Source organism: Neofelis nebulosa, chromosome X, assembly GCF_028018385.1.
Source record: "Neofelis nebulosa isolate mNeoNeb1 chromosome X, mNeoNeb1.pri, whole genome shotgun sequence".
NCBI classification, from domain to species: domain Eukaryota; kingdom Metazoa; phylum Chordata; class Mammalia; order Carnivora; family Felidae; genus Neofelis; species Neofelis nebulosa.
In genome coordinates this window covers 74,954,793-74,967,747 of record NC_080800.1, presented here as the reverse complement: position 1 = coordinate 74,967,747, position 12,955 = coordinate 74,954,793, and the positions used below count along the sequence as shown (strand labels likewise).

At 40.1% G+C, this 12,955-nt stretch overlaps 1 pseudogene; it reads right to left on the bottom strand.

Moving 5' to 3' along the window:
* Window positions 1-10,336: 10,336 nt before the first annotated feature.
* Window positions 10,337-12,955, bottom strand: part of LOC131502099 (tubulin beta chain-like) — an 84,630-nt pseudogene continuing 82,011 nt past the window's right edge.

Genomic DNA, 12,955 nt, shown 5'->3' with positions numbered 1-12,955 from the left:
TGCTAATGAATAGTCTTAGATTCTTCATCAGGCTGAACCCCAGAGTACTATGGACCCTACTGAGGTGGTCTCACTAATGGAACCTAATTGGAACTCAAATGAAACCACAGACAGATTTTGACTGGATCATCATCTTAAGTGTGTCCTGGGTGGACTCAGAAATCGTGTGCCTAAGCCAAAAAATTTAAACAAAATACAGGTATTACAGCAAGGGGAAATTGAAAACCCCTCATCTTGGCTAGAGAGAATATATAAACTTATAGAAAATCATGGGCTTAGACCTAGAAGCCTCTGAAAATGCACAAATGGTCATCATGACATTTATGGGACAGAGAACCACAATATCAGGCACAAATTACAAAAGATAGAAGAAGCTGTGTGAATGAACCCCTACTAGCTAGTACATATAGCTTATAAGGTGTACAATGACCAGTAGGTTAAAAAAAAAGGCTATACAAACTACCAGCTTTGTTCAAGGTATCTAAAGCCAAGGGGGAAAAAGTGAAAGGAGACTCCCTAAAAAGTATCAATGATCATATTGTAATGAAGTAGGACTCTGGAATAATATTGCCCCAAATTCTTAAACAAGAAAGACTGGCTAAACAGCAAGTTGGAACTAAAAATTCCAGAAATTGGCAATGCCTCTGAGGAAGACTGAGGAGGCTCAGGGGCTCCCATAGCCTTTTCAGCTCTGATTACCTTTCCCCACCACAGCCCCCGGAACAATTGACAGAGGGAGATAAATTGATTGACTTTTTGATACTGAGACAACACGCTCAGTCCTGATAATCCCCCTTGCAAAGAAATGCAGTCAAACTAAACCCATTATAAGGGATAAATGGAAAACCCTAAGAACAGGCTTTATTGAAGCCCCTGGAATGTTTTTGGGTGATCTACATTTGACCCAGTTTTCTTTATGTGCCAGAATATCCCCAATCCCACTCTTAGGGGGAGACTTGTTATGCAAGCTAAATGATCAAGTGACCTTCTTTCCAGAAAAAACAGCAGATGCAAGTACAGGTCCCACCGGAACAAGCACTTCACTTCCAGATAATGCTGATCAGACAGAATTTGCCTAAGGGTGAGTCAGTGCCCACCGAGGTACTCACATTCATAGACTCAGTTGTATGGCTTAAGAGGGCACCAAAAATGCTCTATTAGTCAATATTCTTCAAAAGGAAAAAGCCCAGTTCCTGCCCTTAAAAAATACCCCTTGTGGCGAGAAGCACTTGAGGGAATCCAACCTGTGCTCCAAAATTTCCTACAATATAAACTAACCCAGCCTCACTAGTCACCTTAAAATACCCCATCTGGCCAGTAAAAATGCCTTGATCAAAGGAACACAATTTCATTCAGGATTTGCATGCTATTCATGAGATTGTCCAAAACATTCACCCTATTGTGCACAACTCCTACATCCTCTTGAACACCTTACCAGCTGAATGCAAATGGTTGTTGTTTTGGATCTAAAAGATGTTTTTTTGTGTGTGTCCCACTTGAAGAAATGTCTTATTCAATCAATCGATCAATCAATCAATAAAATCTCAATTACTTTTTGTCTTTGAATGGACTGATCCTCAGTCAAAAGCTACCCTTTAATATTATTAGACTGCACTTCCAAAAGGATTGAAAAAACTTTCCCACAATTTTGGGGGAAATATTAGCTAAAGTCTTATGGGTGCTATAGTTAACTCAAGGGGTCTTTTTTTAAATTTTTTTTAACGTTTATTTATTTTTGGGACAGAGAGAGACAGAGCATGAACGGGGGAGGGGCAGAGAGAGAGGGAGACACAGAATCAGAAGCAGGCTCTGAGCCATCATCCCAGAGCCCGACGCGGGGCTCGAACTCACGAACCGCGAGATCGTGACCTGAGCCGAAGTCGGAGGCTCAACCGATTGAGCCACCAAGGCGCCCCTCAAGGGGTCTTATTACAGTATATAGATGATTTGCTGGTTGCCAGCCTATCCTATAAACTTCGCTTAAGAAATGCTATCCAGGGGCGCCTGGGTGGCTCGGTCGGTTAAGTGTCCGACTTCAGCTCAGGTCATGATCTCACAGTCCGTGAGTTCGAGCCCCGCATCGGGCTCTGTGCTGACAGCTCAGAGTCTGGAGCCTGCTTCTGATTCTGTGTCTCCCTCTCTCTCTGACCCTCCCCCGCTCATGCTCTGTCTCTCTCTGTCTCAAAAATAAATAAACTTTAAAAAAAGAAATGCTATCCAAACCCTTAAGCATTTGGCTAAATGTGGTCACAATGTATTATTTAACAAAGCACAGATCTGTAAAAAGCAAGTTGTTTATTTAGGGTTCCAGCTACATCAAGGTCAAGAGAGCCTAATGACTGATTGGAAAAAGGCCAGTTTGAGCCTCCAATTTCCTAAAACATGTAAGCAGCTATATGGGTTTTTGGGAATAGCAGGCTATTGCAGAATATGAATCTCTAACTTTGGGCTCATTGATAAACCCTTATATGAGACCCTAATAGGAACAAGTCTTGAGACCCTACCATGAACAATGAAAGGCCAAATTGCTTTTGACATTCTCAAGACCTGACTTGTAACTGTCTCATCCCTAGGATTACCAAACTTAAGAAAAAAAAAATCAAACTTTATGTGCACAAGTGACAGGGAGTCAGCTCAGGAGTCCTAATTCAATTGTTGGGAGAAGATCCTCAGCCAGCAGTTTATTTTGCAAAGCAGCTAGAACACATAAACAAGGAATGCATCCCCCCCTCCCACATCTCTCCAAGCAGTAACAGCTCCTCAATATGCTAAAGGAATCCAAAAAGTCTGTGCTCAGGAACCTGGTCACTGTATGCATGACACATCCAGTTGTAACTTTCCTGGAACAAAAAGGTAGATATTGGTTAACTCCTAGGAGGATGGGTAAATTATCCTCTCAGAAGACCCTAATGTGACACTCCTAGCCTCCTCTAGTCTACACCCTGCCACCCTGTTGCCTGTAGATCCTGTATCTCAAAGCTTACACATGACTGTGTGGAAGATCTTGATACTGTTTTTTCCAGCCAACCACATCTAGTCAATCAGCCAATTAATCATGCAGACTAGGAACTATTCACAGGTGGAAATAGCTTCATGGACCATGGAAAACACTGTGCTGGATATGATATAGTGATTCTATGAGAAGTCATTGAGTCAAATCCTTTCCAGCAGGTACATCTGCTCTAAAAACTGAGTTAATAGGTCTCATCGAAGCCCTTGAACCTTCAGAAGAGAATAATTAATATTTACATGGGCTCAAAAGTATACATTCCTGATTGTCCATGCTCAGGGGCCATATGGAAATAAAGGGAGCTTCTTACATCTGACAACAAAGACTTGAAACCCCATTATGAAATTCACAAACTTTTAGAGCCATTCTCAAACCTGGGAAAATAGCTGTTATACACTGCATAGGGTATCCAGAAAGAATAGAGCTCAAGGCAATAATCTGACTGACCAGGCTGCCAAACAAACCACAAGCAGGATCATAACTTCAGTTTCACTAATGCCAAATAATGATTTAACTACTTTTATCCCTGAATATTCTGAGAAAGATGAATAGAAACCTCAAGACTGGCATTTTAAAGAATTATATACTTCCTTACAATGAAAAATAAATGCTCATGGTATGATTTTACTGCCAAAATTAGTTGTATGTACTATAATTGTCTATATTTACCAAGACTCATGTTATGGGTGGGATGCACTGATTGAATTTGTTAAGCTGTAACTCAGAGGACCAGGATTATAATAAACAATAAGGGAGGTAACTCAGAGATGTCCCCTTTGTACCATAAATGATCCAAAAATGGAAAAGCTTGCAAAACTACATGGGATTCAGTATCAGAGGTCATATTGCTTTGAAAATTGGCAGGTACACTTCACTCAAATGCCTAGGGCTGCTAGAAATATAAAATACTTGTTAGTATTTGCATATACCTTTTCTACTTGGTTTGAAGCATATCCAACTAGAACTAAGAAGACCTCAGAAGAGGCGTGGGACTTACTAAAATGTGTCATTCCTGATTTGGATTACCTGATTTCATATAGTGATAATGGCCAGGCCTTTGTTTCATAGATAATATAATCTGTGAGTAAAGCCTTACAAATATAACGTAAACCATATGCTTCCTGGAGGCTCCAGTCAACAGGTGAGACAGAAAAAAATAACTATACTTTAAACAAAACCTTAGCTAAAGTATGTCAATAGACTGGTCCAACATGGGAAAAGACCCTGCCTGTTGCCCTCTGTATAAGCAGGCCCTTAGAAGCAGCCTGAAATTGAGCCCTTATGAAATTATGTATTGGAGAACTTTCAGACTTTAGTAAAGGGGTATTTCCCCTGTATCTACATGAAAATCATACGAAACAATATGTACAACAGCTTAGTAAAATTTTGACATCTATACATGAGTTTACCTTTTCCAGGAAGAAGCCATTCCCTGAGGAGCCACTGCATTTTTTTTCCAGTGAGGAGACCAGGTCCTACTAAAAACTTGAAAGAGCCAATGACCAGAAGATCAGTTAACTGAAAAATGGACAGGTCCTTATGATGTGCTGTTGACCCGGCACACTTCTCTAAAACTTGCAGGTATCAAACTATGGATTCATAACACCAATGTTAAGAAGGCACCTCCAGATGATGACTTTTTTCCAGACTCACAGCCTTCTGAGTGGATGGCAACTCCCATAGAAAATCTTAAGTATTATTTACAAAACAAAAATAGTCATGAATCTTTTTACTATTACTCTATTTCTTCTACTATTTTTTTTTCAACGTTTTTTTTATTTATTTTTGGGACAGAGAGAGACAGAGCATGAACGGGGGAGGGGCAGAGAGAGAGGGAGACACAGAATCGGAAACAGGCTCCAGGCTCTGAGCCATCAGCCCAGAGCCTGACGCGGGGCTCGAACTCACGGACCGCGAGATCGTGACCTGGCTGAAGTCGGACGCTTAACCGACTGCGCCACCCAGGCGCCCCTCTTCTACTATTTTATAATGCTGAATCATATTCACTCCAATCTATTTGCAGATTGGGCTTTTAAGGTCTCAGAAGTCCATCACCAAAGTAATAGCTGGGTATGTGGAGAAATCCCTGCTCTCCACCATCAGCATACCCCCCTGGAAAATTCAGACAGCTAATCAAACTGTACGACAAAGTTTTTATAATTGGTACAGTAAACTGTAAAAATGAATTTTCCTTTCTTTTAACAAGAAATGTTTTCTCCCTTTCTATGAACAAAAAAAACTACTTAAGTGTTTGTAACAAAAACCGAAATAATGAAACATGTGTTTGCCCTAATGGAAGAAAAGGTAAATGACATCCCAGGTGTAGGATTTGCAATATATGATGTAATTGGGTGTCTAAATGCTTTGCAAGTCCAATTTCGTGAAGTAGCCCCCTTAAGTATTGAAAGGTTAAATAGTACTCCGAGATCCTTCTGCACAATGAGATGGACCCTCCTCTCCAACAAATGTGTAATTCAGCCATCACCTTGACAGATTGTATGAGGTTGGGATGGCAAAATCATTCTTTAAAAGCTGGAGCATACCCCACCCTACAAGGATGGCTGTGGACTTGTGGAAATAATGAATAGCCCTATCTTCTTTATTATTGGACTGGACAGTGTACTTTAGGATACATATATCCCCCAAGTTGAGTGGTTTCTTACTTACCAGTGATTCTTAATAATTGGGATATTGTTAAAGGTAGACAGTGGATGAAGAGTGCTACTTGCTGGTTTTATCCCTTAGCTATATTTATCCAAGGACCCATCTCTATCAATGTAGAATTATAAGAAGAGGTCCTGGCCAAACATGCAGTAGCTATGTTTCATCAAACCCAGCAAGCATTCACCATCTTAAATGATGAAACCACAAAAATTTGAAAAGTAGTCCTCCATATCAGTAGTCCTGATATCTTGACTGCAGCCAAAGGAAGGGCCTGTGTTCATTAAAATATAATGTGTCTATATTCCAAATTATTAAAAATATATAACTGAAGTCATAAAAGATTTAAACAAGCACATCGCTGCTATAGATGTCCTAGCCTTAGACCTTTTTTAGCAGTTGGCTAAGTTAGATTCTTTCTAAATGGAAGTATGGCTTATTGAGCATTGCTATACTTCTTGTCCTTTCTTTTGTTTTTTGTTTGACCTTTTGTATATGTCAAATGGGAGCCTGTGCTATTCACACTAGCTTGCAGATGTCCTTGCTATTCATCCCAAGAGGAACTCAAGAAACAAAGTTCTCCTACCCCATCGGAGTCATCCATTCCAAAATTGCTACATTGTCCCTGGTCAGCAGTAAGTAGTCACAGAAGAAATAACTGTCATCCCTTCTTCCATTGAAATAGAATGATGACTTGACAGTGGGGGTTGGAAGGAGGACCGAATCACTGTGCTGACTGATCTTCTTCCTCTTAATTGCCTTTCTCCCCTCCAGAATAATCTGTTAATTCAAACAAGGGACCTGATGGGCAAAACATCTTATTCTTGGAACAAAAACTACTCTTTCAAGCAATAACAACTGCCCTAATGCCATTAAGACCCACATGATTCACCCCAAGACAATGATCAACCAGACATTGCTGCTCAGATGTACACCCTTCGATCTTTGTTCTGTGCTTTCCTTATATAAACTCAGAAGTATTATCAACACCTTGGAGACACTTCTTGAGAAATTAGTCCACTGTCTTCCTCGTGTTGGCCTTACTGAAATAAATTCCTTTCTTGTGTCACTACTCAGCTCTCTGCCTATGGATTTTGTCAGTAGCAAGTGGTTGAACCTGGTCTGTTGGGACTCCCAGAGATGGGCATTATTATGCCTTAGTCCCTTGTAACAATACTAAGAAATAAAAAGTCAAAAGACAAAAGGGCATTATAAGTAAAAGAAATAATGATGCCCAGGATTATTTTTGTGAATAGTAAATAGCCTGCTTTAAGTCTAGCTGGTTTCCAGTTCTATATGTAAGGAGCTTGGGAGACACCACTCTGACCTAACAACATATAAAATGCTGAACACACTGAAATATTAAAAACTTCTCATGAATCTATAAAGTATATTAGGACACAGAGCAAGTCACTCTAAGATTGTAGAGACAGGCAAATTCAGGTAGTCATGCCTTACTGGAACAGATTCACAAGTGGAAACCTCTTCAGGAACTACTACAATGGTGGGAAAACCTGAACGGTAATTTTTGAGTTATTGGAGGCTCACTGTGAAAAAGACTGAGAGTTAAAAATTCCAGGGGGGAACAGTCATAGGGGACCCACACAATATTCTGATGTTTATCTCCAAGAACTTAAACAGGTTCCTTACAATAGTAAATATAAGAGAAAAACTCCCTCAGTCTTCTGACAGGGGGAAGAAAAAAGGACCCATTAGAAAATATGCCAAAGCACCCTTTTCTTAAAAGGGCCTGCCTCAAGGGGAACTATTTAAACAAAGCCTATACTGCTGGGGTAATATCACATCTGAACAGAACTGAGGGAAGAAAAATACTCAATTCCAGCTCACAATAGCCATCCTTTACCACCTAAGGTGTGTGTGTGTGTGGTCGGGCGGGGGGGGGGGGGGATGGAATGTGAGAATACTTAATGAAGTTCACAGTCGAGAGACAGGCTCACTAAAAGACTGAGATATAAATAAAGGACTATAGAATACATCCTCTTTCTCACACCTCACCATCATATTTATAAATACCTGTTTATAGAAGTTCTCTTTACCTGGTACATTATCTCCTGATCTCAAGAAAAAAAAATTACAACGCATGCCAGGAGGTAAAAACACAATTTGAAGAAACAGATCAAGCATCAGAACCAGACATGTCAGCGATGTTCAGTGACCAGACTAGGAATTTAAAACAACTATGATTAATATACTAAGTACTTTAATGAATAAAGTACATAGTATCCAAGAATAAATAGGATATACAAGCAAAGAGATGGAAACCAAATTAAAGAACCAGAAAGAAATGCTAGAAATAAATAATACTATGAAGAAATATATATTTAGTCTTCGCCCTGCTTCTAGCACAGAGCACCTAAATGCCTTGAAATTTCCTGTGAGCCAATCTAGTAAATTAATTGAACCCAATGAGGGGTGCCATAGACTCTGGGTCTCTTGCTAAGCAAGAGAGAACTGGATACAGGATTAAAACTGAGATATGGCTAATGTCCGGGAAAAGACAAGAGCCCCGAATAAGGGTCCTTGCCCATATTTATTCAGATCAGACAGCTTACAAACATCATGGGTGTGCACAAAGAGGCAAAGAAACTGGGAATATTAACTTGGGGACGTGAAGGAAAAGGGGGTTTTGAAGATATATGGTGTTTGAGGTTTGGGTCAATATAAAACAAAATCCTGGCTCCAGGCAGATGGACAGATGGTTGTTAATGGTAGACAGGAGGCACCTGTCTGTTTGTTTTAGCTAGCCTAGGGGATAAGACAGATAGGGGAAATAACTTCAGGGTTAACAAGGCACCTTTTCTTTTGTTAACCATCTCATCTCTGGGCTGCTTCACCTGTAGCACAATGGTCAATTTACCTGTTATAGTTCAATTTACCTGTTTGCCTAACTTGATCTTTTCCTCCTGTGAAGGCAGGTTTCTGCTATAGTACTAAATTGGGGGGGGGGGGAGCTTCCGCCCTGAATACCTAGTCTTGTTTATTTCTTATACCTATGTTCTATACTAGTGCCTTTGCACCTCCCTATTCTGGGGCCTTTATAAGTTTATTCCCCACAGAGGGGGTCATGGGAATCTTTGATTTACAGTGATTTTGTCAGAAGCACAAGGAACAAACTGGATTTGCTACTGGCATCTGAAATGGAGGGCAGTTGTTTAGGACTGAGCCTATAGCTTGTGTAATCTGATGCTATCTCTGGATAGGTAGTGTCAGAATTTAGTTTAATCGTAGGATATCCAGCTGGTGTTGGAACATTGCTTGACTATGTGGGGAAGCACTGTCTGACACACACATTGGAATTAATGACTGATGAGGGAAACAAAGGCAAGAAAAATGTAGTTTAAATTAAATCCCCTATAGCCTGCAGCCCACTGATAGATAACAGAGACCTGCATGTGACTCCTCAAGAAGTTTATGACTGCCTTAATGCCTTAATCTACATGTCCTTAAAAACTAAAAGCAACCTTATCTTGACAATAGCTAAATTTTCAGGTTCCTGTGACACCCCGTTTTCAGCGTCCAGAAATTCCTTGGAAACTCTATCTTTATCTCCCCTTCCTTCACAAACTTAAAAGTATATAATCAGTAGCTCATCACAATCCCAGTGCCCATGGGTCCTATCCCCATGCTTTAATAAAACCACCTCTTTACACCAAAGGTGTCTCAAGAATTATTTCTTAGACATTTGCTCATGGACCCTGCTCCAAATTTCATCATTTTCATGACCAACATGGGGCTTTGAAACTTTTCATCTGGACTCGGAGCCTTGGTGCAAACTTGGTGAGTATTTTCTCTTTTCTTCCATTACTCTCATTTCAGGGGCTTTACAAGGAGTATAGCCTTATCGGAACACTTTCATATTGATTGCTCAGACTGTAATCCTCTAGCCCATGTTTACTCTGTGGGGAGAAGAAAGCTTGCCTTTTGGCTGAAAGTTAGTACCTTGGCTGAAATGGTAATAATACCCAGAAATTTAATGCCCTCTCTTTATTCCTGTCCTTATACAAAGTTGTCTGTCTTAGACAAGGGACAGCCACCTGAAGGACTAGCTCGGCTACCAATCTTAAGACTCCCATGCGAGGTTTCCCTTATTGGTCTAATGTGATCCCCTCCACATCTTTGATCTAGCCACTTCTGGCTGTGGTAAATACACTGGGAGGTAGTTGAAACCAGCACTCCATTGAATTAAAATCAAACCAGGGACATTAGTACATTATTACAACTGTATGATATTCTAGAAAAGACAAAAACATCTAGATAATAAAAAGATCAGTGAGTTTCTGGGACTAAAAGAGTGGAAAGATGAATAGGTGGAGCACTGTAATTTTAGACAGTGATACTATTCAATATGATACTGTAATGATAGATACATGACATTATGCATTTGCCAAGACTCATAGAACTACACACTGTGGAGATGAAATTCTAATGTAAACTTTAAGTTTTTCTTCCAAAAAAACAACAAATATTTATTGATCATTTATTATGTGCCATGTACTGTTCTGGATATGCATGGCCTCCACCCCCCACCCCCCCTAAAAAAAAACAAGATAAAGCCAGATAATGCAAATTCTGAGAGAAATAAAAGGGGCAGTTGGGGAAGAAAGACTGAAGGAACTAAGAGGCCTCAGCTGATGGGTTTCTGCCTTAGGCCTCTTCTTTGGCCTTCTCACCAAAATCCTCCTTCTCTCTTTGGGTGGGATCCAAGTACTGTTGGTAGACAGAGACAAAGCTGTTCATTTTGCTCTCAGCCTTGGTGAACTCCATCTTATCCATGCCCTTATCTCTGTACCAGTGGGAGAAGGCCCTGAAGCAGAACATGGTCATGAACTGCTCTGAGATAGGCTTGAAGATCTCCTGGATGGCCATGCTATTGTTAGTGAAGGTGTTTGCTATCTTGAATCCACTGAGCAGGATGTCACAGACAGCCAAATTGGTGTTGTTGGGGATTAATTTCACAAAGTAGCTGCTATTTTTGTTTTGCATGTTGAACATCAACTCATCCACCTCCTTCATGGACACACATCAATGGAAGACAGCAGCCTTGGTGAGATACCAACCATGGTGGGGGTCACAGGCAGCCATCATGTTCTTGACATTGAAGATCTGCTGGTTCAATTCAGGCACAGTGATAATCCAATACTGCTGGCTTCTATGACTGGTTAGAGTGGCAAAGCCAGGCATGAAGAAGTGGAGACACAAGAAAGGAACCATATTGACTGCCAGCTTGTGAGGATCAGCACTAAACTGGTCAGGGAAGCAGAGGAAGGTGGCAATGCCCCTTATGGTGGGTGAGAAGAGGTGACTCAAGTCCCCACAGGTCCACCTTGGTCAGCTTGAGGGTGCAGACACAGATGTCATAAATGGTCTCGTTGTCAATGCAGTAGGTCTCATCTGTGTACTCTACCAATTGATGGACCAAAGGAGTGGTGTTGTGGGGCTCCACTACAGTGTTGACACTTTTGGTGAGGGTACCACACTGAAAGTGTTTATAATGTGGTTGAGATATCCTTTGCATATCTTGCTGATAAGCAAGGTGCCCAGGCCAGTGTCTGTGCCCCTTCTAAGAGAGTGAGTCAGCTTGAATTCCTGCAGACTTCAAAATTATAGTATATGTTCTTGTTTGATAATTAGAACAAAAGCAATAGACAATATGACAATCAATTGACATTTCTGGGGTTAAAAAGGGAAGATTAAAAAAATGTTTATATTTTTATTTTTTAGAGAGAGAGGTGGAGAGAAAGGGAGACAGAGAATCCCAGGCAGGCTTCATGTTGCCAGTACCAAGCCCAATGTGGGGCTTGATCTCATGAAAAATGAGATCATAACCTGAGTTAAAATCAAGAGTCAGACACATAACTGACAACGACCCAGGCACTCCAAAACAGGAAATACTTTTATGAACAGACCGGTGAAAGTATCTCTTTGTGGATGGGTAGAAAGAAAATAAATCATATAAAAGAGAGAATAGAAGGAAAGAAAAGGAGAGTCTATAAAGCTAGTTAGGAATGTTTGCTTCCAGCTTGTTTCAGGCACATTTATAACACTTAAGGACATATCACCTAGTAAATAGAATTGCTTTGTTCTTCAGTCTTATAGACTATTTAGCATGTTGCAAAATTTCTGAGGCTTTTGATCTTTCTCCCTAATGTTATGATAAAATAAAAGGGAGGGTGAAGGTGTGGGACTTGAATTTATAGATGGGCCACACATTCTAATCCATCTGCTTCTGACCAAAATTTAAGCTCATCTTAGCTAGGTTGTTCTTATTAAACGTATCCAGTAAATTCTTGCAGTGAGTTCAAAGCAATTAAACCTCCAGATGTAAATGCAGTATAAACATACAAATGAAATAATGGTGAGTCAGTTATAATATTTACTCTTGCTACATTGTCCTAAACACAGAAATACATTTCAGTTTCAGAATAATAGAAAACTATATATGGTAATTACATGAATATATTCCATCAAATAAGTATTCATTAAGAAAATGTTCAGATTAATATCAGAAATAACAATTTAAAGTTATAAATGATTTTACAGTATAGAGGACAGCAGAGAATCTCTTGCTACAGAGATCAAGGGACTAAGGAACAGTCAGGAGGAGCTGAAAAACGCTTTTAAAAAGATGCAAAATAAAATGGAAACGACGACGGCTCGGATTGAAGAGGCAGAGGAGAGAATAGGTGAACTAGAAGATAAAATTATGGAAAAAGAGGAAGCTGAGAAAAAGAGAGATAAAAAAATCCAGGAGTATGAGGGGAAAATTAGAGAACTAAGTGATACAATAAAAAGAAATAATCTACACATAATTGGTATCTCAGAGGAGGAGAGAGGGAAAGGTGCTGAAGGGGTACTTGAAGAAATCATAGCTGAGAACTTCCCTGAACTGGGGAAGGGAAAAGGCATTGAAATCCAAGAGGCACAGAGAACTCCCTTCAGACATAACTTGAATCGATCTTCTGCATGACATATCATAGTGAACCTGGCAAAATACAAGGATAAAGAGAAAATTATGAAAGCAGCAAGGGATAAACATGCCCTAACATATAAAGGGAGACCTATAAGACTCGTGACGGATCTCTCTTTTGAAACGTGGCAGGCCAGAAAGGATTGAAACGAGATCTTCAATGTATTGAACAGAAAAAAAAATGCAGCCGAGAGTCCATTATCCAGCAAGTCTGTCATTTAGAATAGAAGGAGAGATAAAGGTCTTCCCAAACAAACAAAAACTGAAGGAATTCGTCACCACTAAACCAGCCCTAC